The 26250-nt window shown below is 48.6% G+C and overlaps 1 pseudogene; it reads right to left on the reverse strand.

Annotated features, from left to right (window-relative positions):
* LOC148454031 (stimulated by retinoic acid gene 6 protein-like) overlaps nucleotides 1-26250 on the reverse strand; it is a 156053-nt pseudogene that overhangs the window by 44446 nt on the left and 85357 nt on the right.

The raw sequence follows: 26250 nt of genomic DNA on the forward strand, positions 1-26250 counted from the left end.
GTGTGTATCTGTGGTTGTATGTGCGTGTGTATCTGTGTAACTGACAGAGTGTGTGCATCTGATGTTGTGTGTGCGTGTGTGTATCTGTGTCAGCGTGTGTGTATCTGTGTCAGGGTGCATGCATCTGTCAGGGTGTGTGCATCTGTCATTGTGTGTGAGTATGCGTGCATCTGTTTCAGGGTGCATGCATCTGTGTCAGGGTGTGTGCATCTGTGTCAGGGTGTGTGCATCTGTGTCCTGGTGTGTGTATCTGTGTTATATTTGTATATCTGTGTCAGGGTGTGTGCATCTGTGTGTGTGCATCTGTCATTGTGTGTGCATGTGTGTGTATCTTTGTCAGTGTGTGTGTATCAGTGTCAGGGTGTGTGCATCTGGGTCTGGTTGTTTGCATCTGTCATTGTGTGTGCGTGCGTGTGTATCTTTGTCAGTGTGTGTGTATCTGTGCCAGTGTATGTGTGTATCTGTGTCAGGGTGTGTGCGTCTGTGTCAGGGTGTGTGCATCTGTCATTGTGTGTGCGTGTGTGTGTATCTTTGTCAGTGTGTGTGTATCTGTGCCAGTGTAAGTGTGTATCTGTGTCAGCATATGTGTGTATCTGTGTCAGGGTGTGTGCGTCTGTGTCAGGGTGTGTGCATCTGTCATTGTGTGTGCGTGTTTGTGTATCTTTGTCAGTGTGTGTGTATCTGTGCCAGTGTATGTGTGTATCTGTGTCAGCGTATGTGTGTTTCTGTGTCAGGGTGTGTGCATCTGTGTCAGGGTGCGTGCATCTGTATCAGCGAGTGTGCATCTGTGTCAGTGTGTGCATCTGTTGTTGTTTCAGGGTGTGTGTATCTGTGTCAACGTCTGTGTATCTGTGTCAGGGTGTGTGCATCTGTTGTTGTATCAGCATGTGTGAATCTGTGTCAGCATCTGTGTATCTGTGTCAGGGTGTGTGCATCTGTCGTTGTTTGTGCGTGTGTATCTGTGTATCTGTCAGGGTGTGTGCATCTGTGTCAGCGTGTGTGCATCTGACGTTGTGAGTGCGTGTGTGTATCTGTGTCAGCGTGTGTGTATCTGTGTCAGGGTGTGTGCATCTGTGTCAGGGTGTGTGCATCTGTATCAGCGTCTGTGTATCTTTGTCTAGGTGTGTGCATCTGTCGTTGTTTCAGGGTGTGTGTATCTGTGTCAGCGTCTGTGTATCTGTGTCAGGGAGTGTGCATCTGTCGTTGTTTGCATGTGTGTATCTGTGTATCTGTCAGGGTGTGTGCGTCTGTGTCAGCATGTGTGCATCTGTCATTGTGTGTGCGCGTATGTGTGTATCTGTGTAAGGGTGCGTGCATCTGTATCAGCGTGTGTGCATCTATTGTTGTTTCAGGGTGTGTGTATCTGTGTGAGGGTGTGTGCATCAGTCGTTGTTTCAGAGTGTGTGTATCGGTGTCAGCGTCTGTGTATCTGTGTCAGGGTGTGTGCATCTGTCGTTGTTTGTGCGTGTGTATCTGTGTATCTGTCAGGGTGTGTGCATCTGTGTGAGCGTGTGTGCATCTGTGTCAGCGTGTGTGCATCTGACGTTGTGAGTGTGTGTGTGTGTATCTGTGTCAGCATGTGTGTATCTGTGTCAGGGTGTGTGCATCTGTGCCAGGGAGTGTGCATCTGTCGTTGTTTGCATGTGTGTATCTGTGTATCTGTCAGGGTGTGTGCATCTGTGTCAGCTTGTGTGCATCTGTGTCAGCGTGTGTGCATCTGACATTGTGAGTGCATGTGTGTATCTGTGTCAGCATGTGTGTATCTGTGTGACGGTGTGTGCATCTGTGTCAGGGAGTGTGCTTCTGTGTCAGCTTGTGTGCATCTGTGTCAGCATGTGTGCGCGTGTGTGTATCTGTGTCAGCGTGTGTGTATCTGTGTCAGGGTGTGTGCGTCTGTGTCAGCATGTGTGCATCTGTCATTGTGTGTGTGCGTATGTGTGTATCTGTGTCAGGGTGCGTGCATCTGTATCAGCGAGTGTACATCTGTGTCAGTGTGTGCATCTGTTTTTGTTTCAGGGTGTGTGTATTTGTGTCTGCGTCTGTGTATCTGTGTCAGGGTGTGTGCATCTGTCGTTGTTTAAGAGTGTGTGTATCTGTGTCAGCGTGTGTGTATCTGTGTCAGCGTGTGTGCATCTGTGTCAGCGTGTGTGTGTGTATCTGTGTCAGCGTGTGTATCTGTGTCAGGGTGTGTGCGTCTGTGTCAGCATGTGTGCATCTATTGTTGTTTCAGGGTGTGTGTATCTGTGTCAGCGTCTGTGTATCTGTGTCAGGGTGTGTGCATCTGTCATTGTGTGTGCGCGTATGTGTGTATCTGTGTCAGGGTGCGTGCATATGTATCAGCGAGTGTACATCTGTGTCAGTGTGTGCATCTGTCGTTGTTTAAGAGTGTGTGTATCTGTGTCAGCGTGTGTGTATCTGTGTCAGCGTGTGTGCATCTGTGTCAGCGTGTGTGTGTGTATCTGTGTCAGCGTGTGTATCTGTGTCAGGGTGTGTGCGTCTGTGTCAGCATGTGTGCATCTGTCATTGTGTGTGCGCGTATGTGTGTATCTGTGTAAGGGTGCGTGCATCTGTATCAGCGTGTGTGCATCTATTGTTGTTTCAGGGTGTGTGTATCTGTGTCAGGGTGTGTGCATCAGTCGTTGTTTCAGAGTGTGTGTATCTGTGTCAGCGTCTGTGTATCTGTGTCAGGGTGTGTGCATCTGTCGTTGTTTGTGCGTGTGTATCTGTGTATCTGTCAGGGTGTGTGCATCTGTGTGAGCGTGTGTGCATCTGTGTCAGCGTGTGTGCATCTGACGTTGTGAGTGTGTGTGTGTATCTGTGTCAGCATGTGTGTATCTGTGTCAGGGTGTGTGTATCTGTGTCAGCGTGTGTGTATCTGTGTCAGAATGTGTGCATCTGTCATTGTGTGTGCGCATATGTGTGTATCTGTGTCAGGGTGCGTGCATCTGTATCAGCGAGTGTACATCTGTGTCAGTGTGTGCATCTGTTGTTGTTTCAGGGTGTGTGCGTCTGTGTCAGCATGTGTGCATCTGTCATTGTGTGTGCGCGTATGTGTGTATCTGTGTCAGGGCGCGTGCATCTGTATCAGCGAGTGTACATTTGTGTCAGTGTGTGCATCTGTTGTTGTTTCAGGGTGTGTGCATCTGTGTCAGCGTGTGTGCATCTGTATCAGGTTGTGTGCATCTGTGTCAGCGTGTGTGCGTGTGTGTGTATCTGTGTCAGGGTGTGTGCGTCTGTGTCAGCATGTGTGCATCTGTCATTGTGTGTGCGCGTATGTGTGTATCTGTGTCAGGGTGCGTGCATCTGTATCAGCGTGTGTGCATCTGTGTCAGTGTGTGCATCTGTTTTTGTTTCAGGGTGTGTGTATCTGTGTCAGCGTCTGTGTATCTGTGTCAGGGTGTGTGCATCTGTCGTTGTTTGTGGGTGTGTATCTGTGTATCTGTCAGGGATTGTGCATCTGTGTCAGCGTGTGAGAATCTGCGTCAGCGTGTGTGCATCTGACGTTGTGAGTGCGTGTGTGTATCTGTGTCAGCATGTGTGTATCTGTGTCAGGGTGTGTGCATCTGTGTCAGGGTGCGTGCTTCTTTGTCAGGGTGCATGAATCGGTGTCAGGGTGTGTGCATCTGTGTCAGGGTGTGTGCATCTGTATCAGCGTGTGTATATCTGTGTCAGCGTCTATGTATCTGTCTTAGGGTGTGTGCATCTGTCCTTGTTTCAGGGTGTGTGTATCTGTGTCAGGTTGTGTGCATCTGTCGTTGTGTGTGCGTTTGTATCTGTCAGCGTGTGTGTATCTGTCAGCGTGTGTGCATCTGATGTTGTGTGTACGTGTGTGTATCTGTGTCAGCATGTGTGTATCTGTGTAAGGGTGCATGCATCTGTCAGGGTGCGTGCATCTGTCATTGTGTGTGCGTGTATCTGTGTCAGGGTGCGTGCATCTGTGTCAGGGTGTGTGCATCTGTGTCAGTGTGTGTGCATCTGTGTCAGTGTGTGTGTGTATCTGTGTCAGTGTGTGTGTGTATCTGTGTCAGTGTGTGTGTGTATCTGTGTCGGTATGTGTGCTTCTGTGTCAGGGTGTGTTCATCTGTGTCAGGATGTGTGCATCTGTGTTAGGGTGTGTGCAACTGTGTGTGTGCATCTGTCATTGTGTGTGCGTGTGTGTGTGTCTTTGTCAGTGTGTGTGTATCAGTGTCAGGGTGTGTGTATCTGTGCCAGCGTAAGTGTGTATCTGTGTCAGGGTGTGTGCGTCTGTGTCAGGGTGTGTGCATCTGTCGTTGTGTGGGCGTGTGTATCTGTGTATCTGTGTCAGGGTGTGTGCATCTGTGTCAGCGTTTGTGCATCTGACATTGTGTGTGCGTGTGTGTATCTGTGTCAGGGTGCATGCATCTGTCAGGGTGTGTGCATCTGTAATTGTGTGTGCATGTGCGCGTATCTGTGTCAGCATATGTGCATCTTTGTCAGCGTATGTGCATCTGTGTCAGCATGTGTGCATCTGTGTCAGTATGTGATTGTCTGTGTCAGGATGCGTGCCACTGAGTCAGGGTGTGTGCGAGTGTGTATCTGTGTGTGTGTGTGTGTGTATCGGTGTCAGGGTTTCTGCATCTGTGTCAGGGTGTGTGCATCTGTCGTTTTGTCAGCCTGTGTGTATCTGTGTCAGCGTGTGTGCATCTGTCATTGTGTGTCCGTGTGTGTGTATCTGTGTCAGCGTGTGTGTATCTGTGTCAGGGTGTGTGCATCTGTCGTTGTGTGTGCATGTGTGTATCTGTGTCAGCGAGTGTGTATCTGTGTCAGGGTTTGTGCATCTGTGTCAGGGTGCATGAATCTGTGTCAGGGTGAGTGCATCTGTGTCACCGTATGTGTGTAACTGTGTCAGGGTGTGTGTATCTGAGTCATTGTGTGTGCATCTGTGTCATGGTGTGTGCATCTGTGTCAGGGTGTGTGCATCTGTGTCAGGGTGTGTGTATCTTTGACAGGGTGTGTGCATCTGTGTCATCGTGTGTGCATCTGTGTCAGGGTGTGTGCATCTGTGTCAGCGTATGTGCATCTGTGTCAGGGTGTGTGCATCTGTGTAGGGGTATGTGTATCTGTGTCAGGGTGTGTGCATCTATGTCAGGGTATGTGCATCTGTGTTTGGGTGTGTACATCTATATCAGCGTGTGTGCATCTGTGTCAGTGTGTGCATCTGTCATTGTTTCAGGTTGTGTGTATCTGTGTCTGTGTATCTGTGTCAGGGTGTGTGCATCTGTCGTTGTTTCAGGGTGTGTGTATCTGTGTCAGCGTCTGTGTACCTTTGTCAGGGTGTGTGCATGTCATTGTGTGTGCGTGTGTATCTGTCAGGGTGTGTGCATCTGTGTCAGCGTGTGTGCATCTGTGTCAGCGTGTGTGCATCTGACATTGTGAGTACATGTGAGAATCTGTGTCAACGTGTATGTATCTGTGTCAGGGTGTGTGCATCTGTGTCAGGGTGCATGAATCAGTGTCATGGTGTGTGCATCTTTATCAGCGTGTGTGCATCTGGGTCAGTGTGTGCATCTATTGTTGTTTCAGAGTGTATGTAACTGTGTCAGCGTCTGTGTATCTGTGTCAGGGTGTGTGTATCTGTGGTTGTATGTGCGTGTGTATCTGTGTATCTGTCAGTGTGTGCATCTGTGTCATCGTGTGTGCATCTGATGTTGTGTGTGCGTGTGTGTATCTGTGTCAGCGTGTGTGCATCTGTGTCAGGGTGAGTGCATCTGTGTCAGGGTGTGTGCATCTGTGTCAGTGTTTGTGTGTATCTGTGTCAGTATGTGTGTATCTGTGTCAGAGTGTGTGCATCTGTGTCCGGGTGTGTGTATCTGTGTTATATTTGTATATCTGTGTCATTGTGTGTGCATGTGTGTGTATCTTTGTCAGTGTGTGTGTATCAGTGTCAGGGTGTGTGCATCTGTGTCAGGTTGTTTGCATCTGTCATTGTGTGTGCGTGTGTGTGTATCTTTGTCAGTGTGTGTGTATCTGTGCCAGTGTATGTGTGTATCTGTGTCAGGGTGTGTGCGTCTGTGTCAGGGTGTGTGCATCTGTCATTGTGTGTGCGTGTGTGTGTATCTTTGTCAGTGTGTGTGTATCTGTGCCAGTGTATGTGTGTATCTGTGTCAGGGTGTGTGCATCTGTGTCAGGGTGCATGCATCTGTATCAGCGTGTGTGAATCTGTGTCAGTGTGTGCATCTGTTGTTGTTTCAGGGTGTGTATATCTGTGTCAACGTCTGTGTATCTGTGTCAGGGTGTGTGCATCTGTGTAGGTGTGTGTGCATCTGACGTTGTGAGTGCGTGTCTGTATCTGTGTCAGGGTGTGTGCATCTGTGTCAGGGTGTGTGCATCTGTGTCAGGGTGTTTGCTTCTGTGTCAGGGTGCATGAATCGGTGTCAGGGTGTGTGCATCTATATCAGCGTGTGTGAATCTGTGTCAGCGTCTGTGTATCTGTGTCAGGGTGTGTGCATCTGTGTCAGGGTGTGTGCATCTGTGTCAGGGTGTGTGCATCTGTGTCAGGGTGCCTGAATTGGTGTCAGGGTGTGTGTATCTGTGTCAGCGTCTGTGTATTTGTGTCTAGGTGTGTGCATCTGTCGTTTCAGGGTGTGTGTATCTGTGTCAGCATCTGTGTATCTGTGTCAGCGTGTGTGCATCTGACATTGTGAGTGCGTGTGTGTATCTGTGTGAGAGTGTGTGCATCTGTGTCAGGGTGTGTGCTTCTGTGTCAGCTTGTGTGCATCTGTATCAGCGTGTGTGCGTGTGTGTGTATCTGTGTCAGCGTGTGTGTATCTGTGTCAGGGTGTGTGCATCTGTGTCAGCGTGTGTGCGTCTGTATCAGCTTGTGTGCATCTGTGTCAGCGTGTGTGTGTGTATCTGTGTCAGCATGTGTATCTGTGTCAGGGTGTGTGCGTCTGTGACGGCATGTGTGCATCTGTCATTGTGTGTGCGCGTAAGTGTGTATCTGTGTCAGGGCGCATGCATCTGTATCAGCGAGTGTACATCTGTGTCAGTGTGTGCATCTGTTGTTGTTTCAGGGTGTGTGCATCTGTATCAGCGAGTGTACATCTGTGTCAGTGTGTGCATCTATTGTTGTTTCAGAGTGTATGTAACTGTGTCAGCATCTGTGTATCTGTGTCAGGGTGTGTGTATCTGTGGTTGTATGTGCGTGTGTATCTGTGTATCTGTCAGGGTGTGTGCATCTGTCATTGTGTGTGAGTGTGCGTGCATCTGTTTCAGGGTGCGTGCATCTGTGTCAGGGTGTGTTCATCTGTGTCAGGGTGCGTGCATCTGTATCAGCGTGTGTGAATCTGTGTCAGTGTGTGCATCTGTTGTTGTTTCAGGGTGTGTGTATCTGTGTCAACGTCTGTGTATCTGTGTCAGGATGTGTGCATCTGTGTAGGTGTGTGTGTATCTGACGTTGTGAGTGCGTGTCTGTATCTGTGTCAGCATGTGTGTATCTGTGTCAGGGTGTGTGCATCTGTGTCAGGGTGTTTGCTTCTGTGTCAGGGTGCATGAATCGGTGTCAGGGTGTGTGCATCTATATCAGCGTGTGTGAATCTGTGTCAGCGTCTGTGTATCTGTGTCAGGGTGTGTGCATCTGTCGTTGTTTGTGCGTGTGTATCTGTGTATCTGTCAGGGTGTGTGCATCTGTTTCAGCGTGTGTGCATCTGACGTGAGTGTGTGTGTGTATCTGTGTCAGCGTGTGTGTATCTGTGTCAGGGTGTGTGCATCTGTGTCAGGGTATGTGCATCTGTGTCAGGGTGCCTGAATTGGTGTCAGGGTGTGCGCATCTGTATCAGCGTGTGTGTATCTGTGTCTAGGTGTGTGCATCTGTCGTTGTTTCAGGGTCTGTGTATCTGTGTCAGCGTGTGTGCATCTGACATTGTGAGTGCGTGTGTGTATCTGTGTCAGCATGTGTGTATCTGTGTGAGAGTGTGTGCATCTGTGTCAGCGTGTGTGCTTCTGTGTCAGCTTGTGTGCATCTGTATCAGCGTGTGTGCGTATCTGTGTCAGCGTGTGTGTATCTGTGTCAGAGTGTGTGCGTCTGTGTCAGCATGTGTGCATCTGTCATTGTGTGTGCGCGTATGTGTGTATCTGTGTCAGGGTGCGTGCATCTGTATCAGCGAGTGTACATCTGTGTCAGTGTGTGCATCAGTTGTTGTTTCAGGGTGTGTGCATCTGTGTCAGCGTGTGTGCATCTGGGTCAGTGTGTGCATCTATTGTTGTTTCAGAGTGTATGTAACTGTGTCAGCATCTGTGTATCTGTGTCAGGGTGTGTGTATCTGTGGTTGTATGTGTGTGTGTATCTGTGTATCTGTCAGGGTGTGTGCATCTGTCATTGTGTGTGAGTGTGCGTGCATCTGTTTCAGGGTGCGTGCATCTGTGTCAGGGTGTTTGCTTCTGTGTCAGGGTGCATGAATCGGTGTCAGGGTGTGTGCATCTATATCAGCGTGTGTGAATCTGTGTCAGGGTGTGTGCATCTGTGTCAGGGTGTGTGCATCTGTGTCAGGGTGTGTGCATCTGTGTCTGGGTGTGTGCATCTGTGTCTGGGTGTGTGCATCTGTGTCTGGGTGTGTGCATCTGTGTCAGGGTGCCTGAATTGGTGTCAGGGTGTGCGCATCTGTATCAGCGTGTGTGTATCTGTGTCAGCGTCTGTGTATCTGTGTCTAGGTGTGTGCATCTGTCGTTGTTTCAGGGTGTGTGTATCTGTGTCAGCGTCTGTGTATCTGTGTCAGCGTGTGTGCATCTGACATTGTGAGTGCGTGTGTGTATCTGTGTCAGCATGTGTGTATCTGTGTGAGAGTGTGTGCATCTGTGTCAGGGTGTGTGCTTCTGTGTCAGCTTGTGTGCATCTGTATCAGCGTGTGTGCGTGTGTGTGTATCTGTGTCAGCGTGTGTGTATCTGTGTCAGAGTGTGTGCGTCTGTGTCAGCATGTGTGCATCTGTCATTGTGTGTGCGCGTATGTGTGTATCTGTGTCAGGGTGCGTGCATCTGTATCAGCGAGTGTACATCTGTGTCAGTGTGTGCATCAGTTGTTGTTTCAGGGTGTGTGCATCTGTGTCAGCGTGTGTGCATCTGTATCAGCTTGTGTGCATCTGTGTCAGCGTGTGTGCATCTGTGTCAGCGTGTGTGTGTGTGTATCTGTGTCAGCGTGTGTATCTGTGTCAGGGTGTGTGCGTCTGTGTCAGCATGTGTGTATCTGTCATTGTGTGTGCGCATATGTGTGTATCTGTGTCAGCGTGTGTGCATCTGTGTCAGTGTGTGCATCTGTTTTTGTTTCAGGGTGTGTGTATCTGTGTCAGCGTCTGTGTATCTGTGTCAGGGTGTGTGCATCTGTCGTTGTTTAAGAGTGTGTGTATCTGTGTCAGCGTCTGTGTATCTGTGTCAGGGTGTGTGCATCTGTCGTTGTTTGTGGGTGTGTATCTGTGTATCTGTCAGGGATTGTGCATCTGTGTCAGCGTGTGTGCATCTGACGTTGTGAGTGCCTGTGTGTATCTGTGTCAGCATGTGTGTATCTGTGTCACGGTGTGTGCATCTGTGTCAGGGTGTGTGCTTCTGTGTCAGCTTGTGTGCATCTGTGTCAGCGTGTGTGCGTGTGTGTGTATCTGTGTCAGCGTGTGTGTATCTGTGTCAGGGTGTGTGCATCTGTGTCAGCATGTGTGCATCTGTCATTGTGTGTGCACGTATGTGTGTATCTGTGTCAGGGTGCGTGCATCTGTATCAGCGAGTGTACATCTGTGTCAGTGTGTGCATCTGTTGTTGTTTCAGGGTGTGTGTATCTGTGTCAGCGTGTGTGCATCTGTATCAGCTTGTGTGCATCTGTGTCAGCGAGTGTGTGTGTATCTGTGTCAGCGTGTGTATCTGTGTCAGGGTGTGTGCGTCTGTGTCAGCATGTGTGCATCTATCATTGTGTGTGCGCGTATGTGTGTATCTGTGTAAGGGTGAGTGCATCTGTATCAGCGTGTGTGCATCTGTTGTTCTTTCAGAGTGTGTGTATCTGTGTCAGCGTCTGTGTATCTGTGTCAGGGTGTGTGCATCTGTCGTTGTTTGTGCGTGTGTATCTGTGTATCTGTCAGGGTGTGTGCATCTGTGTGAGCGTGTGTGCATCTGTGTCAGCGTGTGTGCATCTGACGTTGTGAGTGCGTGTGTGTATCTGTGTCAGCATGTGTGTATCTGTGTCAGGGTGTGTGCATCTGTGTCAGGGTGTGTGCTTCGGTGTCAGCTTGTGTGCATCTGTGTCAGCGTGTGTGTGTATCTGTGTCAGCGTGTGTGTATCTGTGTCACAATGTGTGCATCTGTCATTGTGTGCGCATATGTGTGTATCTGTGTCGGGGTGCGTGCATCTGTATCAGCGAGTGTACATCTGTGTCAGTGTGTGCATCTGTTGTTGTTTCAGGGTGTGTGCGTCTGTGTCAGCATGTGTGCATCTCATTGTGTGTGCGCGTATGTGTGTATCTGTGTCAGGGCACGTGCATCTGTATCAGCGTGTGTGCATCTGTGTCAGTGTGTGCATCTGTTGTTGTTTCAGGGTGTGTGTATCTGTGTCAGCGTCTGTGTATCTGTGTCAGGGTGTGTGCATCTGTCGTTGTTTGTGCGTGTGTATCTGTGTATCTGTCAGGGATTGTGCATCTGTGTCAGCGTGTGTGCATCTGACGTGAGCGCGTGTGTGTATCTGTGTCAGCATGTGTGTATCTGTGTCAGGGTGTGTGCATCTGTGTCAGGGTGTGTGCTTCTTTGTCAGGGTGCTTGAATCGGTGTCAGGGTGTGTGCATCTGTGTCAAGGTGTGTGCATCTGTATCAGCATGTGTATATCTGTATCAGCGAGTGTACATCTGTGTCAGTGTGCATCTGTTGTTGTTTCAGGGTGTGTGTATCTGTGTCAGCGTCTGTGTATCTGTGTCAGGTTGTGTGCATCTGTCGTTGTGTGTGCGTGTGTATCTGTCAGCGTGTGTGTATCTGTGTCAGCGTGTGTGTATCTGTGTAAGGGTGCATGCATCTGTTAGGGTGCGTGCATCTGTCATTGTGGGTGCGTGCATCTGTGTCAGGGTGCGTGCATCTGTGTCAGGGTGTGTGCATCTGTGTCAGTGTGTATGTGTATCTGTGTCAGTGTGTGTGTGTATCTGTGTCGGTATGTGTACATTTGTGTCAGTATGTGTGTATCTGTGTCAGAGTGTGTGCATCTGTGTCCGGGTGTGTGTATCTGTGTTATATTTGTATATCTGTGTCATTGTGTGTGTATCTTTGTCAGTGTGTGTGCATCTGTGTCAGGTTGTTTGCATCTGTCATTATGTGTGCGTGCGTGTGTATCTTTGTCAGTGTGTGTGTATCTGTGTCAGGGTGTGTGCGTCTGTGTCAGGGTGTGTGCATCTGTCATTGTGTGTGCGTGTGTGTGTATCTTTGTCAGTGTGTGTGCATCTGTGCCAGTGTATGTGTGTATCTGTGTCAGCGTATGTGCATCTGTGTCAGGGTGTGTGCATCTGTGTCAGGGTGCGTGCATCTGTATCAGCGTGTGTGAATCTGTGTCAGTGTGTGCATCTGTTGTTGTTGTTTCAGGGTGTGTGTATATGTGTCAACGTCTGTGCATCTGTGTAGGCGTGTGTGCATCTGACGTTGTGAGTGCGTGTCTGTATCTGTGTCAGCATGTGTGTATCTGTGTCAGGGTGTGTGCATCTATATCAGCGTGTGTGAATCAGTGTCAGCGTCTGAGTATCTGTGTCTGGGTGTGTGCATCTGTCGTTGTTTGTGCGTGTGTATCTGTGTATCTGTCAGGGTGTGTGCATCTGTGTCAGCGTGTGTGCATCTGTGTCAGCATGTGTGTATCTGACGTGAGTGCGTGTGTGTATCTGTGTCAGCGTATGTGTATCTGTGTCAGGGTGTGTGCATCTGTGTCAGGGTGTGTGCATCTGTGTCAGGGTGTGTGCATCTGTGTCAGGGTGCCTGAATTGGTGTCAGGGTGTGCGCATCTGTATCAGCGTGTGTGTATCTGTGTCAGCGTCTGTGTATCTGTGTCTAGGTGTATGCATCTGTCGTTTCAGGGTGTGTGTATCTGTGTCAGCGTCTGTGTATCTGTGTCAGCGTGTGTGCATCTGACATTGTGAGTGCGTGTGTGTATCTGTGTGAGAGTGTGTGCATCTGTGTCAGGGTGTGTGCTTCTGTGTCAGCTTGTGTGCATCTGTGTCAGTGTGTGTGCGAGTGTGTATCTGTGTGTGTGTGTATCAGTGTCAGTGTGTTTGCATCTGTGTCAGGGTGGGTGCATCTGTCATTTTGTCAGCCTGTGTGTATCTGTGTCAGCGTGTGTGCATCTGTCATTGTGTGTCCGTGTGTGTGTATCTGTGTCAGGGTGTGTGCATCTGTCGTTGTGTGTGTGTGTATCTGTGTCAGCGTGTGTGTATCTGAGGCAGGGTGTGTGCATCTGTATCAGGGTGCATGAATCTCTGTCAGGGTGTGTGCATCTGTGTCACCGTATGCGTGTATCTGTGTCAGGGTGTGTGTATCTGTGTCATTGTGTGTGCATCTGTGTCATGGTGTGTGCATCTGTGTCAGGGTGTGTGTATCTTTGACAGGGTGTATGCATCTGTGTCATCGTGTGTGCATCTGTGTCAGGGTGTGTGCAACTTTGTCAGGGTGTGTGCATCAGTGTCAGGGTGTGTGCATCTGTGTCGGGGTATGTGTATCTGTGTCAGGGTGTGTGCAACTTTGTCAGGGTATGTGTATCTGTGTTAGGATGTGTGCATCTGTGTTTGGGTGTGTACATCTGTGTCAGGGTGTGTGCATCTGTGTCAGGGTGTGTGCATCTGTGTCAGGGTGTGTGCATCTGTGTCAGGGTGTGTGTATCTGTGTCAGTGTGTGTGCATCTGTGTCAGGGTGTGTGCATCTTTGTCAGCGTATGTGCATCTGTGTCAGGGTGTTTGCATCTGTGTCAGCATATGTGCATCTGTGTCAGGGTGTGTGTATCTGTGTCAGGGTGTGTGCATCTGTGTCAGCGTATGTGCATCTGTGTCAGGGTGTGTGCATCTGTGTCAGCATATGTGCATCTGTGTCAGGGTGTGTGCATCTGTGTCAGCGTATGTGCATCAGTGTCAGGGTGTGTGCATCTGTGTCAGCATATGTGCCTCCCAATGAAGGTAGATGCAACACTCTTTATTATTAAAATAGTATCTGCAATTGACTGACACTTTTTTAAATATAGAAACAGTTACTTAACTTGCCCAATGCTCTCTGGATACTGTACCCTGAGAGCAGAGGCATCTCTGTTTCATATATCAGGCTGTGCCTATCTATGATTATTGTACATTGCAGAATTTCCACTTTGCAGACAATAGGGTCAATCCAATTTGGTGCGAGATGCGAGGTGCGAGTTGCCGTTTTCTCAGCGAATTCACATAGCAAATTCATTTTGCAACTAAATTAACAACTCACATTGAACCAGTCAGAGTAAAATCACATTTTTCCCTTCGCACCTCCCTGATCTGTGTCAGCGTGTGTGCATCTGTGTCAGCGTGTGTGCATCTAACGTTGTGAGAGCGTGTGTGTATCTGTGTCAGCATGTGTGTATCTGTGTCATGGTGTGTGCATCTGTGTCAGGGTGTGTGCTTCTTTGTCAGGGTGCATGAATCGGTGTCAGGGTGTGTGCATCTGTGTCAGGGTGTGTGCATCTGTATCAGCGTGTGTATATCTGTGTCAGCGTCTGTGTATCTGTCTCAGGGTGTGTGCATCTGTCGTTGTTTCAGGGTGTGTGTATCTGTGTCAGCATCTGTGTATCTGTGTCAGGTTGTGTGCATCTGTCGTTGTGTGTGCGTGTCTATCTGTCAGCGTGTGTGTATCTGTGTCAGCGTGTGTGCATCTGATGTTGTGTGTACGTGTGTGTATCTGTGTAAGGGTGCATGCATCTGTCAGGGTGCGTGCATCTGTCATTGTGTGTGCGTGTATCTGTGTCAGGGTGCGTGCATCTGTGTCAGGGTGCGTGCATCTGTGTCAGGGTGTGTGCATCTGTGTCAGTGTGTAAGTGTATCTGTGTCAGTGTGTGTGTGTATCTGTGTCGGTATGTGTGCATCTGTGTCAGGGTGTGTGCATCTGTATCAGGGTGTGTGCATCTGTGTCTGGGTGTGTGCATCTGTGTGTGTGCATCTGTCATTGTGTGTGCGTGTGTGTGTATCTTTGTCAGTGTGTGTGTATCAGTGTCAGGGTGTGTGTATCTGTGCCAGCGTATGTGTGTATCTGTGTCAGGGTGTGTGCGTCTGTGTCAGGGTATGTGCATCTGTCGTTGTGTGTGCATGTGTATCTGTGTATCTGTGTCAGGGTGTGTGCATCTGTGTCAGCGTTTGTGCATCTGACATTGTGTGTGTGTGTGTGTGTATCTGTGTCAGGGTGCATGCATCTGTCAGGGTGTGTGCATCTGTAATTGTGTGTGCATGTGCGCGTATCTGTGTCAGCATATGTGCATCTTTGTCAGCGTATGTGCATCTGTGTCAGCATGTGTGCATCTGTGTCAGCGTATGTGCATCTGTGTCAGTATGTGTGTATCTGTGTCAGGATGCGTGCCACTGAGTCAGGGTGTGTGCATCTATGTCAGTGTGTGTGCGAGTGTGTATCTGTGTGTGTGTGTATCAGTGTCAGTGTGTTTGCATCTGTGTCAGGGTGGGTGCATCTGTCGTTTTGTCAGCCTGTGTGTATCTGTGTCAGCGTGTGTGCATCTGTCATTGTGTGTCCGTGTGTGTGTATCTGTGTCAGCGTGTGTGTATCTGTGTCAGGGTGTGTGCATCTGTCGTTGTGTGTGTGTGTGTATCTGTGTCAGCGAGTGTGTATCTGTGTCAGGGTGTGTGCATCTGTATCAGGGTGCATGAATCTGTGTCAGGGTGTGTGCATCTGTGTCACCGTATGCGTGTATCTGTGTCAGGGTGTGTGTATCTGTGTCATTGTGTGTGCATCTGTGTCATGGTGTGTGCATCTGTGTCAGGGTGTGTGTATCTTTGACAGGGTTTATGCATCTGTGTCATCGTGTGTGCATCTGTGTCAGGGTGTGTGCATCTGTGTCAGCGTATGTGCATCAGTGTCAGGGTGTGTGCATCTGTGTCAGGGTGTGTGCAACTATGTCGGTATGTGTATCTGTGTTAGGATGTGTGCATCTGTGTTTGTGTGTGTGCATCTGTGTCAGGGTATGTGTATCTGTGTCAGGGTGTGTGCATCTGTGTCAGGGTGTGTGCATCTGTGTCAGGGGGTGTGCATCTGTGTCAGGGGGTGTGCATCTGTGTCAGGGTGTGTGCATCTGTGTCAGGGTGTGTGCATCTGTGTCAGGGGGTGTGCATCTGTGTCAGGGTGTATGCATCTGTGTCGGGGTATGTGTATCTGTGTCAGGGTGTGTGCAACTTTGTCAGGGTATGTGTATCTGTGTTAGGATGTGTGCATCTGTGTTTGGGTGTGTACATCTGTGTCAGGGTGTGTGCATCTGTGTCAGGGTGTGTGCATCTGTGTCAGGGTGTGTGCATCTGTGTCAGGGTGTGTGTATCTGTGTCAGTGTGTGTGCATCTGTGTCAGGGTGTGTGCATCTTTGTCAGCGTATGTGCATCTGTGTCAGGGTGTTTGCATATGTGTCAGCATATGTGCATCTGTGTCAGGGTGTGTGTATCTGTGTCAGGGTGTGTGCATCTGTGTCAGCGTATGTGCATCTGTGTCAGCGTATGTGCATCTGTGTCAGCATATGTGCATCTGTGTCAGGGTGTGTGCATCTGTGTCAGCATATGTGCATCTGTGTCAGGGTGTGTGCATCTGTGTCAGCGTATGTGCATCAGTGTCAGGGTGTGTGCATCTGTGTCAGCATATGTGCCTCCCAATGAAGGTAGATGCAACACTCTTTATTATTAAAATAGTATCTGCAATTGACTGACACTTTTTTAAATATAGAAACAGTTACTTAACTTGCCCAATGCTCTCTGGATACTGTACCCTGAGAGCAGAGGCATCTCTGTTTCATATATCAGGCTGTGCCTATCTATGATTATTGTACATTGCAGAATTTCCACTTTGCAGACAATAGGGTCAATCCAATTTGGTGCGAGATGCGAGGTGCGAGTTGCCGTTTTCTCAGCGAATTCACATAGCAAATTCATTTTGCAACTAAATTAACAACTCACATTGAACCAGTCAGAGTAAAATCACATTTTTCCCTTCGCACCTCCCTGATCTGTGTCAGCGTGTGTGCATCTGTGTCAGCATGTGTGTATCTGTGTCATGGTGTGTGCATCTGTGTCAGGGTGTGTGCTTCTTTGTCAGGGTGCATGAATCGGTGTCAGGGTGTGTGCATCTGTGTCAGGGTGTGTGCATCTGTATCAGCGTGTGTATATCTGTGTCAGCGTCTGTGTATCTGTCTCAGGGTGTGTGCATCTGTCGTTGTTTCAGGGTGTGTGTATCTGTGTCAGCATCTGTGTATCTGTGTCAGGTTGTGTGCATCTGTCGTTGTGTGTGCGTGTCTATCTGTCAGCGTGTGTGTATCTGTGTCAGCGTGTGTGCATCTGATGTTGTGTGTACGTGTGTGTATCTGTGTCAGCGTGTGTGTATCTGTGTAAGGGTGCATGCATCTGTCAGGGTGCGTGCATCTGTCATTGTGTGTGCGTGTATCTGTGTCAGGGTGCGTGCATCTGTGTCAGGGTGTGTGCATCTGTGTCAGTGTGTAAGTGTATCTGTGTCAGTGTGTGTGTGTATCTGTGTCGGTATGTGTGCATCTGTGTCAGGGTGTGTGCATCTGTATCAGGGTGTGTGCATCTGTGTCTGGGTGTGTGCATCTGTGTGTGTGCATCTGTCATTGTGTGTGCGTGTGTGTGTATCTTTGTCAGTGTGTGTGTATCAGTGTCAGGGTGTGTGTATCTGTGCCAGCGTATGTGTGTATCTGTGTCAGGGTGTGTGCGTCTGTGTCAGGGTATGTGCATCTGTCGTTGTGTGTGCATGTGTATCTGTGTATCTGTGTCAGGGTGTGTGCATCTGTGTCAGCGTTTGTGCATCTGACATTGTGTGTGTGTGTGTGTGTATCTGTGTCAGGGTGCATGCATCTGTCAGGGTGTGTGCATCTGTAATTGTGTGTGCATGTGCGCGTATCTGTGTCAGCATATGTGCATCTTTGTCAGCGTATGTGCATCTGTGTCAGCATGTGTGCATCTGTGTCAGCGTATGTGCATCTGTGTCAGTATGTGTGTATCTGTGTCAGGATGCGTGCCACTGAGTCAGGGTGTGTGCATCTATGTCAGTGTGTGTGCGAGTGTGTATCTGTGTGTGTGTGTATCAGTGTCAGTGTGTTTGCATCTGTGTCAGGGTGGGTGCATCTGTCGTTTTGTCAGCCTGTGTGTATCTGTGTCAGCGTGTGTGCATCTGTCATTGTGTGTCCGTGTGTGTGTATCTGTGTCAGCGTGTGTGTATCTGTGTCAGGGTGTGTGCATCTGTCGTTGTGTGTGTGTGTGTATCTGTGTCAGCGAGTGTGTATCTGTGTCAGGGTGTGTGCATCTGTATCAGGGTGCATGAATCTGTGTCAGGGTGTGTGCATCTGTGTCACCGTATGCGTGTATCTGTGTCAGGGTGTGTGTATCTGTGTCATTGTGTGTGCATCTGTGTCATGGTGTGTGCATCTGTGTCAGGGTGTGTGTATCTTTGACAGGGTTTATGCATCTGTGTCATCGTGTGTGCATCTGTGTCAGGGTGTGTGCATCTGTGTCAGCGTATGTGCATCAGTGTCAGGGTGTGTGCATCTGTGTCGGGGTATGTGTATCTGTGTCAGGGTGTGTGCAACTATGTCGGTATGTGTATCTGTGTTAGGATGTGTGCATCTGTGTTTGGGTGTGTGCATCTGTGTCAGGGTATGTGTATCTGTGTCAGGGTGTGTGCATCTGTGTCAGGGTGTGTGCATCTGTGTCAGGGTGTGTGCATCTGTGTCAGGGTGTGTGCATCTGTGTCAGGGTGTGTGCATCTGTGTCAGGGGGTGTGCATCTGTGTCAGGGTGTGTGCATCTGTGTCAGGGTGTATGCATCTGTGTCAGCGTGTATGCATCTGTGTCAGCGTATGTGCATCTGTGTCAGCGTATGTGCATCTGTGTCAGGGTGTGTGCATCTTTGTCAGCGTATGTGCATCTGTGTCAGGGTGTTTGCATCTGTGTCGGGGTATGTGTATCTGTGTCAGGGTGTGTGCATCTATGTCAGCGTGTGTGTATCTGTGTCAGCGTGTGTGCATCTGATGTTGTGTGTACGTGTGTGTATCTGTGTAAGGGTGCATGCATCTGTCAGGGTGCGTGCATCTGTCATTGTGTGTGCGTGTATCTGTGTCAGGGTGCGTGCATCTGTGTCAGGGTGCGTGCATCTGTGTCAGGGTGTGTGCATCTGTGTCAGTGTGTAAGTGTATCTGTGTCAGTGTGTGTGTGTATCTGTGTCGGTATGTGTGCATCTGTGTCAGGGTGTGTGCATCTGTATCAGGGTGTGTGCATCTGTGTCTGGGTGTGTGCATCTGTGTGTGTGCATCTGTCATTGTGTGTGCGTGTGTGTGTATCTTTGTCAGTGTGTGTGTATCAGTGTCAGGGTGTGTGTATCTGTGCCAGCGTATGTGTGTATCTGTGTCAGGGTGTGTGCGTCTGTGTCAGGGTATGTGCATCTGTCGTTGTGTGTGCATGTGTATCTGTGTATCTGTGTCAGGGTGTGTGCATCTGTGTCAGCGTTTGTGCATCTGACATTGTGTGTGTGTGTGTGTGTATCTGTGTCAGGGTGCATGCATCTGTCAGGGTGTGTGCATCTGTAATTGTGTGTGCATGTGCGCGTATCTGTGTCAGCATATGTGCATCTTTGTCAGCGTATGTGCATCTGTGTCAGCATGTGTGCATCTGTGTCAGCGTATGTGCATCTGTGTCAGTATGTGTGTATCTGTGTCAGGATGCGTGCCACTGAGTCAGGGTGTGTGCATCTATGTCAGTGTGTGTGCGAGTGTGTATCTGTGTGTGTGTGTATCAGTGTCAGTGTGTTTGCATCTGTGTCAGGGTGGGTGCATCTGTCGTTTTGTCAGCCTGTGTGTATCTGTGTCAGCGTGTGTGCATCTGTCATTGTGTGTCCGTGTGTGTGTATCTGTGTCAGCGTGTGTGTATCTGTGTCAGGGTGTGTGCATCTGTCGTTGTGTGTGTGTGTGTATCTGTGTCAGCGAGTGTGTATCTGTGTCAGGGTGTGTGCATCTGTATCAGGGTGCATGAATCTGTGTCAGGGTGTGTGCATCTGTGTCACCGTATGCGTGTATCTGTGTCAGGGTGTGTGTATCTGTGTCATTGTGTGTGCATCTGTGTCATGGTGTGTGCATCTGTGTCAGGGTGTGTGTATCTTTGACAGGGTTTATGCATCTGTGTCATCGTGTGTGCATCTGTGTCAGGGTGTGTGCATCTGTGTCAGCGTATGTGCATCAGTGTCAGGGTGTGTGCATCTGTGTCAGGGTGTGTGCAACTATGTCGGTATGTGTATCTGTGTTAGGATGTGTGCATCTGTGTTTGGGTGTGTGCATCTGTGTCAGGGTATGTGTATCTGTGTCAGGGTGTGTGCATCTGTGTCAGGGTGTGTGCATCTGTGTCAGGGGGTGTGCATCTGTGTCAGGGGGTGTGCATCTGTGTCAGGGTGTGTGCATCTGTGTCAGGGTGTGTGCATCTGTGTCAGGGGGTGTGCATCTGTGTCAGGGTGTATGCATCTGTGTCGGGGTATGTGTATCTGTGTCAGGGTGTGTGCAACTTTGTCAGGGTATGTGTATCTGTGTTAGGATGTGTGCATCTGTGTTTGGGTGTGTACATCTGTGTCAGGGTGTGTGCATCTGTGTCAGGGTGTGTGCATCTGTGTCAGGGTGTGTGCATCTGTGTCAGGGTGTGTGTATCTGTGTCAGTGTGTGTGCATCTGTGTCAGGGTGTGTGCATCTTTGTCAGCGTATGTGCATCTGTGTCAGGGTGTTTGCATATGTGTCAGCATATGTGCATCTGTGTCAGGGTGTGTGTATCTGTGTCAGGGTGTGTGCATCTGTGTCAGCGTATGTGCATCTGTGTCAGCGTATGTGCATCTGTGTCAGCATATGTGCATCTGTGTCAGGGTGTGTGCATCTGTGTCAGCATATGTGCATCTGTGTCAGGGTGTGTGCATCTGTGTCAGCGTATGTGCATCAGTGTCAGGGTGTGTGCATCTGTGTCAGCATATGTGCCTCCCAATGAAGGTAGATGCAACACTCTTTATTATTAAAATAGTATCTGCAATTGACTGACACTTTTTTAAATATAGAAACAGTTACTTAACTTGCCCAATGCTCTCTGGATACTGTACCCTGAGAGCAGAGGCATCTCTGTTTCATATATCAGGCTGTGCCTATCTATGATTATTGTACATTGCAGAATTTCCACTTTGCAGACAATAGGGTCAATCCAATTTGGTGCGAGATGCGAGGTGCGAGTTGCCGTTTTCTCAGCGAATTCACATAGCAAATTCATTTTGCAACTAAATTAACAACTCACATTGAACCAGTCAGAGTAAAATCACATTTTTCCCTTCGCACCTCCCTGATCTGTGTCAGCGTGTGTGCATCTGTGTCAGCATGTGTGTATCTGTGTCATGGTGTGTGCATCTGTGTCAGGGTGTGTGCTTCTTTGTCAGGGTGCATGAATCGGTGTCAGGGTGTGTGCATCTGTGTCAGGGTGTGTGCATCTGTATCAGCGTGTGTATATCTGTGTCAGCGTCTGTGTATCTGTCTCAGGGTGTGTGCATCTGTCGTTGTTTCAGGGTGTGTGTATCTGTGTCAGCATCTGTGTATCTGTGTCAGGTTGTGTGCATCTGTCGTTGTGTGTGCGTGTCTATCTGTCAGCGTGTGTGTATCTGTGTCAGCGTGTGTGCATCTGATGTTGTGTGTACGTGTGTGTATCTGTGTCAGCGTGTGTGTATCTGTGTAAGGGTGCATGCATCTGTCAGGGTGCGTGCATCTGTCATTGTGTGTGCGTGTATCTGTGTCAGGGTGCGTGCATCTGTGTCAGGGTGTGTGCATCTGTGTCAGTGTGTAAGTGTATCTGTGTCAGTGTGTGTGTGTATCTGTGTCGGTATGTGTGCATCTGTGTCAGGGTGTGTGCATCTGTATCAGGGTGTGTGCATCTGTGTCTGGGTGTGTGCATCTGTGTGTGTGCATCTGTCATTGTGTGTGCGTGTGTGTGTATCTTTGTCAGTGTGTGTGTATCAGTGTCAGGGTGTGTGTATCTGTGCCAGCGTATGTGTGTATCTGTGTCAGGGTGTGTGCGTCTGTGTCAGGGTATGTGCATCTGTCGTTGTGTGTGCATGTGTATCTGTGTATCTGTGTCAGGGTGTGTGCATCTGTGTCAGCGTTTGTGCATCTGACATTGTGTGTGTGTGTGTGTGTATCTGTGTCAGGGTGCATGCATCTGTCAGGGTGTGTGCATCTGTAATTGTGTGTGCATGTGCGCGTATCTGTGTCAGCATATGTGCATCTTTGTCAGCGTATGTGCATCTGTGTCAGCATGTGTGCATCTGTGTCAGCGTATGTGCATCTGTGTCAGTATGTGTGTATCTGTGTCAGGATGCGTGCCACTGAGTCAGGGTGTGTGCATCTATGTCAGTGTGTGTGCGAGTGTGTATCTGTGTGTGTGTGTATCAGTGTCAGTGTGTTTGCATCTGTGTCAGGGTGGGTGCATCTGTCGTTTTGTCAGCCTGTGTGTATCTGTGTCAGCGTGTGTGCATCTGTCATTGTGTGTCCGTGTGTGTGTATCTGTGTCAGCGTGTGTGTATCTGTGTCAGGGTGTGTGCATCTGTCGTTGTGTGTGTGTGTGTATCTGTGTCAGCGAGTGTGTATCTGTGTCAGGGTGTGTGCATCTGTATCAGGGTGCATGAATCTGTGTCAGGGTGTGTGCATCTGTGTCACCGTATGCGTGTATCTGTGTCAGGGTGTGTGTATCTGTGTCATTGTGTGTGCATCTGTGTCATGGTGTGTGCATCTGTGTCAGGGTGTGTGTATCTTTGACAGGGTTTATGCATCTGTGTCATCGTGTGTGCATCTGTGTCAGGGTGTGTGCATCTGTGTCAGCGTATGTGCATCAGTGTCAGGGTGTGTGCATCTGTGTCGGGGTATGTGTATCTGTGTCAGGGTGTGTGCAACTATGTCGGTATGTGTATCTGTGTTAGGATGTGTGCATCTGTGTTTGGGTGTGTGCATCTGTGTCAGGGTATGTGTATCTGTGTCAGGGTGTGTGCATCTGTGTCAGGGTGTGTGCATCTGTGTCAGGGTGTGTGCATCTGTGTCAGGGTGTGTGCATCTGTGTCAGGGTGTGTGCATCTGTGTCAGGGGGTGTGCATCTGTGTCAGGGTGTGTGCATCTGTGTCAGGGTGTATGCATCTGTGTCAGCGTGTATGCATCTGTGTCAGCGTATGTGCATCTGTGTCAGCGTATGTGCATCTGTGTCAGGGTGTGTGCATCTTTGTCAGCGTATGTGCATCTGTGTCAGGGTGTTTGCATCTGTGTCGGGGTATGTGTATCTGTGTCAGGGTGTGTGCATCTATGTCAGGGTTTGTGTATCTGTGTTTGGATGTGTACATCTGTGTTTGGATGTGTACATCTGTGTCAGGGTGTGTGCATCTGTGTCAGGGTGTGTGCATCTGTGTCAGGGTGTGTGCATCTGTTTCAGGGTGTGTGCATCTGTTTCAGGGTGTGTGCATCTGTGTCAGGGTGTGTGCATCTGTGTCAGGGTGTGTGCATCTGTGTCAGGGTGTGTGCATCTGTGTCAGCGTATGTGCATCTGTGTCAGGGTGTGTGCATCTGTGTCAGGGTGTGTGCATCTGTGTCAGGGTGTGTGCATCTGTGTCAGCGTATGTGCATCTGTGTCAGGGTGTGTGCATCTGTGTCAGCGTATGTGCATCTGTGTCAGGGTGTGTGCATCTGTGTCAGCATATGTGCCTCCCAATGAAGGTTGATGCAACACTCTTTATTATTAAAGTAGTATCTGCAATTGACTGACACTTTTTTAAATATAGAAACAGTTACTTAACTTGCCCAATGATGCCCAATGCTCTCTGGATACTGTATCCTGAGAGCAGAGGCATATCTGTTTCATATATCAGGCTGTGCCTATCTATGATTATTGTACATTGCAGAATTTCCACTTTGCAGACAATAGGGTCAATTCAATTTGGTGCGAGATGCGAGGTGCGAGTTGCCGTTTTCTCAGCGAATTTACATTGCAAATTCATTTTGCAACTAAATTAACAACTCACATTGAACCAGTCAGAGTAAAATCAAATTTTTCCGTTCGCACCTCCCTGAGGGTGAGAGATGGTAGGGAAAATCTTTATTTTAAGGTTAAAATGTCGGGGCACCATGCAGAACACCATGGACACCTCCCAAGTGACTAATTATATCATTGGAAGTCTCCAATTAGCTTAATTAGTCCAATAATTGCATGTCATTTTTGGGGTGTAAACAATATGGACTCAAATTACTTTAAAATCAACTATTTCATTGTTTTATGCATCCCAAATTTAATTGGACTATTTTTTAAGAAAAATATATAATTGCCTATTATATTTCTTTTATATTTTTTTAAAGTCACCTCAAAGTACCCAAAAGCATTTTTTTTCCTACTTTTTTCTTGCATTTATTGTATGTACCGTATATACTCGAGTATAAGCCGACCCGAATATAAGCCGGGGTATCTACTTTTACCCCCAAAAACTGGGAAAACTTATTGACTCGAGTATAAGCCTAGTGTGGGAAATGGCAGTAGCTGGTAGTGCCCCCAGTAGTAATTCCCCCTGGTTGTGCCCCCAGTAGTAATCCCCCCTTTCAGTGCCTCCAGTGGTAATCCCCCCTTTCAGTGCCTCCAGTAGTAATCCCCCCCAGTGGTGATCCCCCCTTTAAGTGCCCCCTGTAGTAATCTCCCCCTGCTAGTGCCCCCTGTAGTAATCCTCCCCTGGTAGTTCCCCCAGTGGTAATCCCCCCTTCTAGTGCCCCTGGTAGTGCCCCCTGTAGTAATCGCCCCCTGGTAGTGCCCCCTGTAGTCCCCCCCCCCCCCCAGTAGAGAGAGATGTGATAAGAATAAAAAAAAAAATCACTTACCTGAAACTCCCGCTCCTGGTCCCGCCGCTGTCCGCTCCTCCGGCCGCTTTGCATGGGAGAGACGTCGTCATGACGACGTGTCTCCCATTACCCACTGCGGGAGCCGGAAGATGGCTCCCGCAGTGGGAGCAGCAGCAGCCGCTGAGAGTCTGACAGACTCTCAGCGGCTGCTGATTACAGCAAACACACAGCTGCCGGCTCTTGTCTAGTTAGTGCCCAGATGGGCTAGCGTTTACTTTTATGTTTTGTTTTCATTTTACGTTGCACAATAAAGACTGGTGCCGACCAGCTAGTATGAGACCCCAGACTGGTGTACTATTTTTCCGGCTGCTGTGTGCGTGAAGAGGGAGTATGTCTACCCCAGGGACCCCTAATCTGGTCATGTTACACAATACATTGTGCACATGTGGAATATCTGGGGCTGGACATCAGAGCTGAAGAACCTGAACTCACATTTCAGTGATCCAAAGGCACAGGGGAGACAGGATTCCTGACTGTGGACAGAGCTGGAGCCTGTCCAATGGTAGAATAAGGTCCACATGGACTTGAACCTGAAATTTACAAAGGGCCACCACAGGGGGTGTGGCTAGTGATGTGGTGGGGCATGACCAGTGCTGTGGGTGTGTGATCTGCATAGGGGGTGTGGCATGCATCATGGGCTGTGGCTAGCACCTTCCTTTAATCAACTCAATTGCACTCCCCACTCCGCTTGTATCAAAAGTGTAATGTGAAAGTCTACAAACAAAAGCAAATACCCCTTTTTAACGTGACAAAAAAAGAAAAATCGCACTTAGCGATCAGAAAGGTATATTTCCCTTTCAGTTTTAGTACATGGAAGTGACGTGCAGTGAGGGTGGAAGTGCGTTTCCATGTCCATACAGTACACCAAAAAAGAGAAACTTGTCCCTTTGTGGGCTTCACCCGCCGCACTTCCCCTCTATGTCCATGTGCATGGTAGGAAATGACGTTGGACAGTAACTGATGACGTCAGGGTACAAAAACTGAAGGGGATCTATCCACTTACCTTAGTGATCACATGAATTTGAACCCTCTCTACTAAAGAGCATGTGGGTCAATTAGTGATGTCATGAATGTGACATCTATCTATATAAAAAGGACCTAATCTTATTAATAGCTATTCCAAGAAGATATTAGATATACTGTATACCCCATAGTGAGAACGAAAACAGAGTCACTAAGTGAAGCTTATAAATGTGTGTGTATATATATATATATATATATGTAAAAGCAGAGAGAGGCAGCATTCCAGGGACTGGCACAATATAGAAAAAATATGTGGTGACAAGTATTTTTTCTACATTGTGCCAGTCCCTGTATATATTTACTGTTTGGTTTTGGAAGGCACCAGGGCATCATATACTGAATTGACTGATTTACTTAAGTGTTCGGTGGCAGCAGTATGAGGTGACAGGAAAAAGATTTTCCTGTCAACGCTGTCAGTCTCCTGTGGGCCTATTTTTAATGGGGGCCCGGAGCTACAACTCCACCTACCCCATTGTTAATCTGGTCTATTGTGGTCATGGTGTGGGCTGAGGAGGGGGGTTTCCATGCAACCAGAAAACCCCCTGCGTTTGCCTATGCCTGAAGCTACAACACATGTATTATTATACTTTCTGCTCTGAACCAAAAGTTTTTAATCCCTGCCTTGACCACTAATACAAGATATTGTAGCCAGTGCTTAACTGATGGGAGTGAGAGGGCATGCTTGCCTACATTTGAAAAAGCTCTTCAGGGAGATCGTGAAAGAACCACCTATGAGCACGGCGGTAAAGAGGACGTGTACTACTACAGCTGAGAGGAGTGTCATAAAATTTACTTACTGTACATCCGGATGAAAACACACTGACACTTTTCAGAAAATGCATGTAGCCATTGGGATCATTATGCCTTAACCAATGCAGGGAAACTATACTAATGATCCCATTTGAATATACATATATCCAGAGGTGGGGCTGCAAGGCAGTCCTTAATTGAAATAGGGAAGCCAAACCAACCGCCACCCCAAATGTTGCCACACATCGCCAGCTGGGACTGCCATCAGAAATGATGGGGCCTGGGATTGGCAGAATAGACAGGGCCCGCCCCTTTTCCCCTAATCATTTTGCAACTCCATCACTGTAGTCTCTCCAGTTCCA

This window comes from Taudactylus pleione, unplaced genomic scaffold (assembly GCF_031769625.1).
Source record: "Taudactylus pleione unplaced genomic scaffold, aTauple2 ptg001032l, whole genome shotgun sequence".
In the NCBI taxonomy this organism is placed as follows: Eukaryota; Metazoa; Chordata; class Amphibia; order Anura; family Myobatrachidae; genus Taudactylus; species Taudactylus pleione.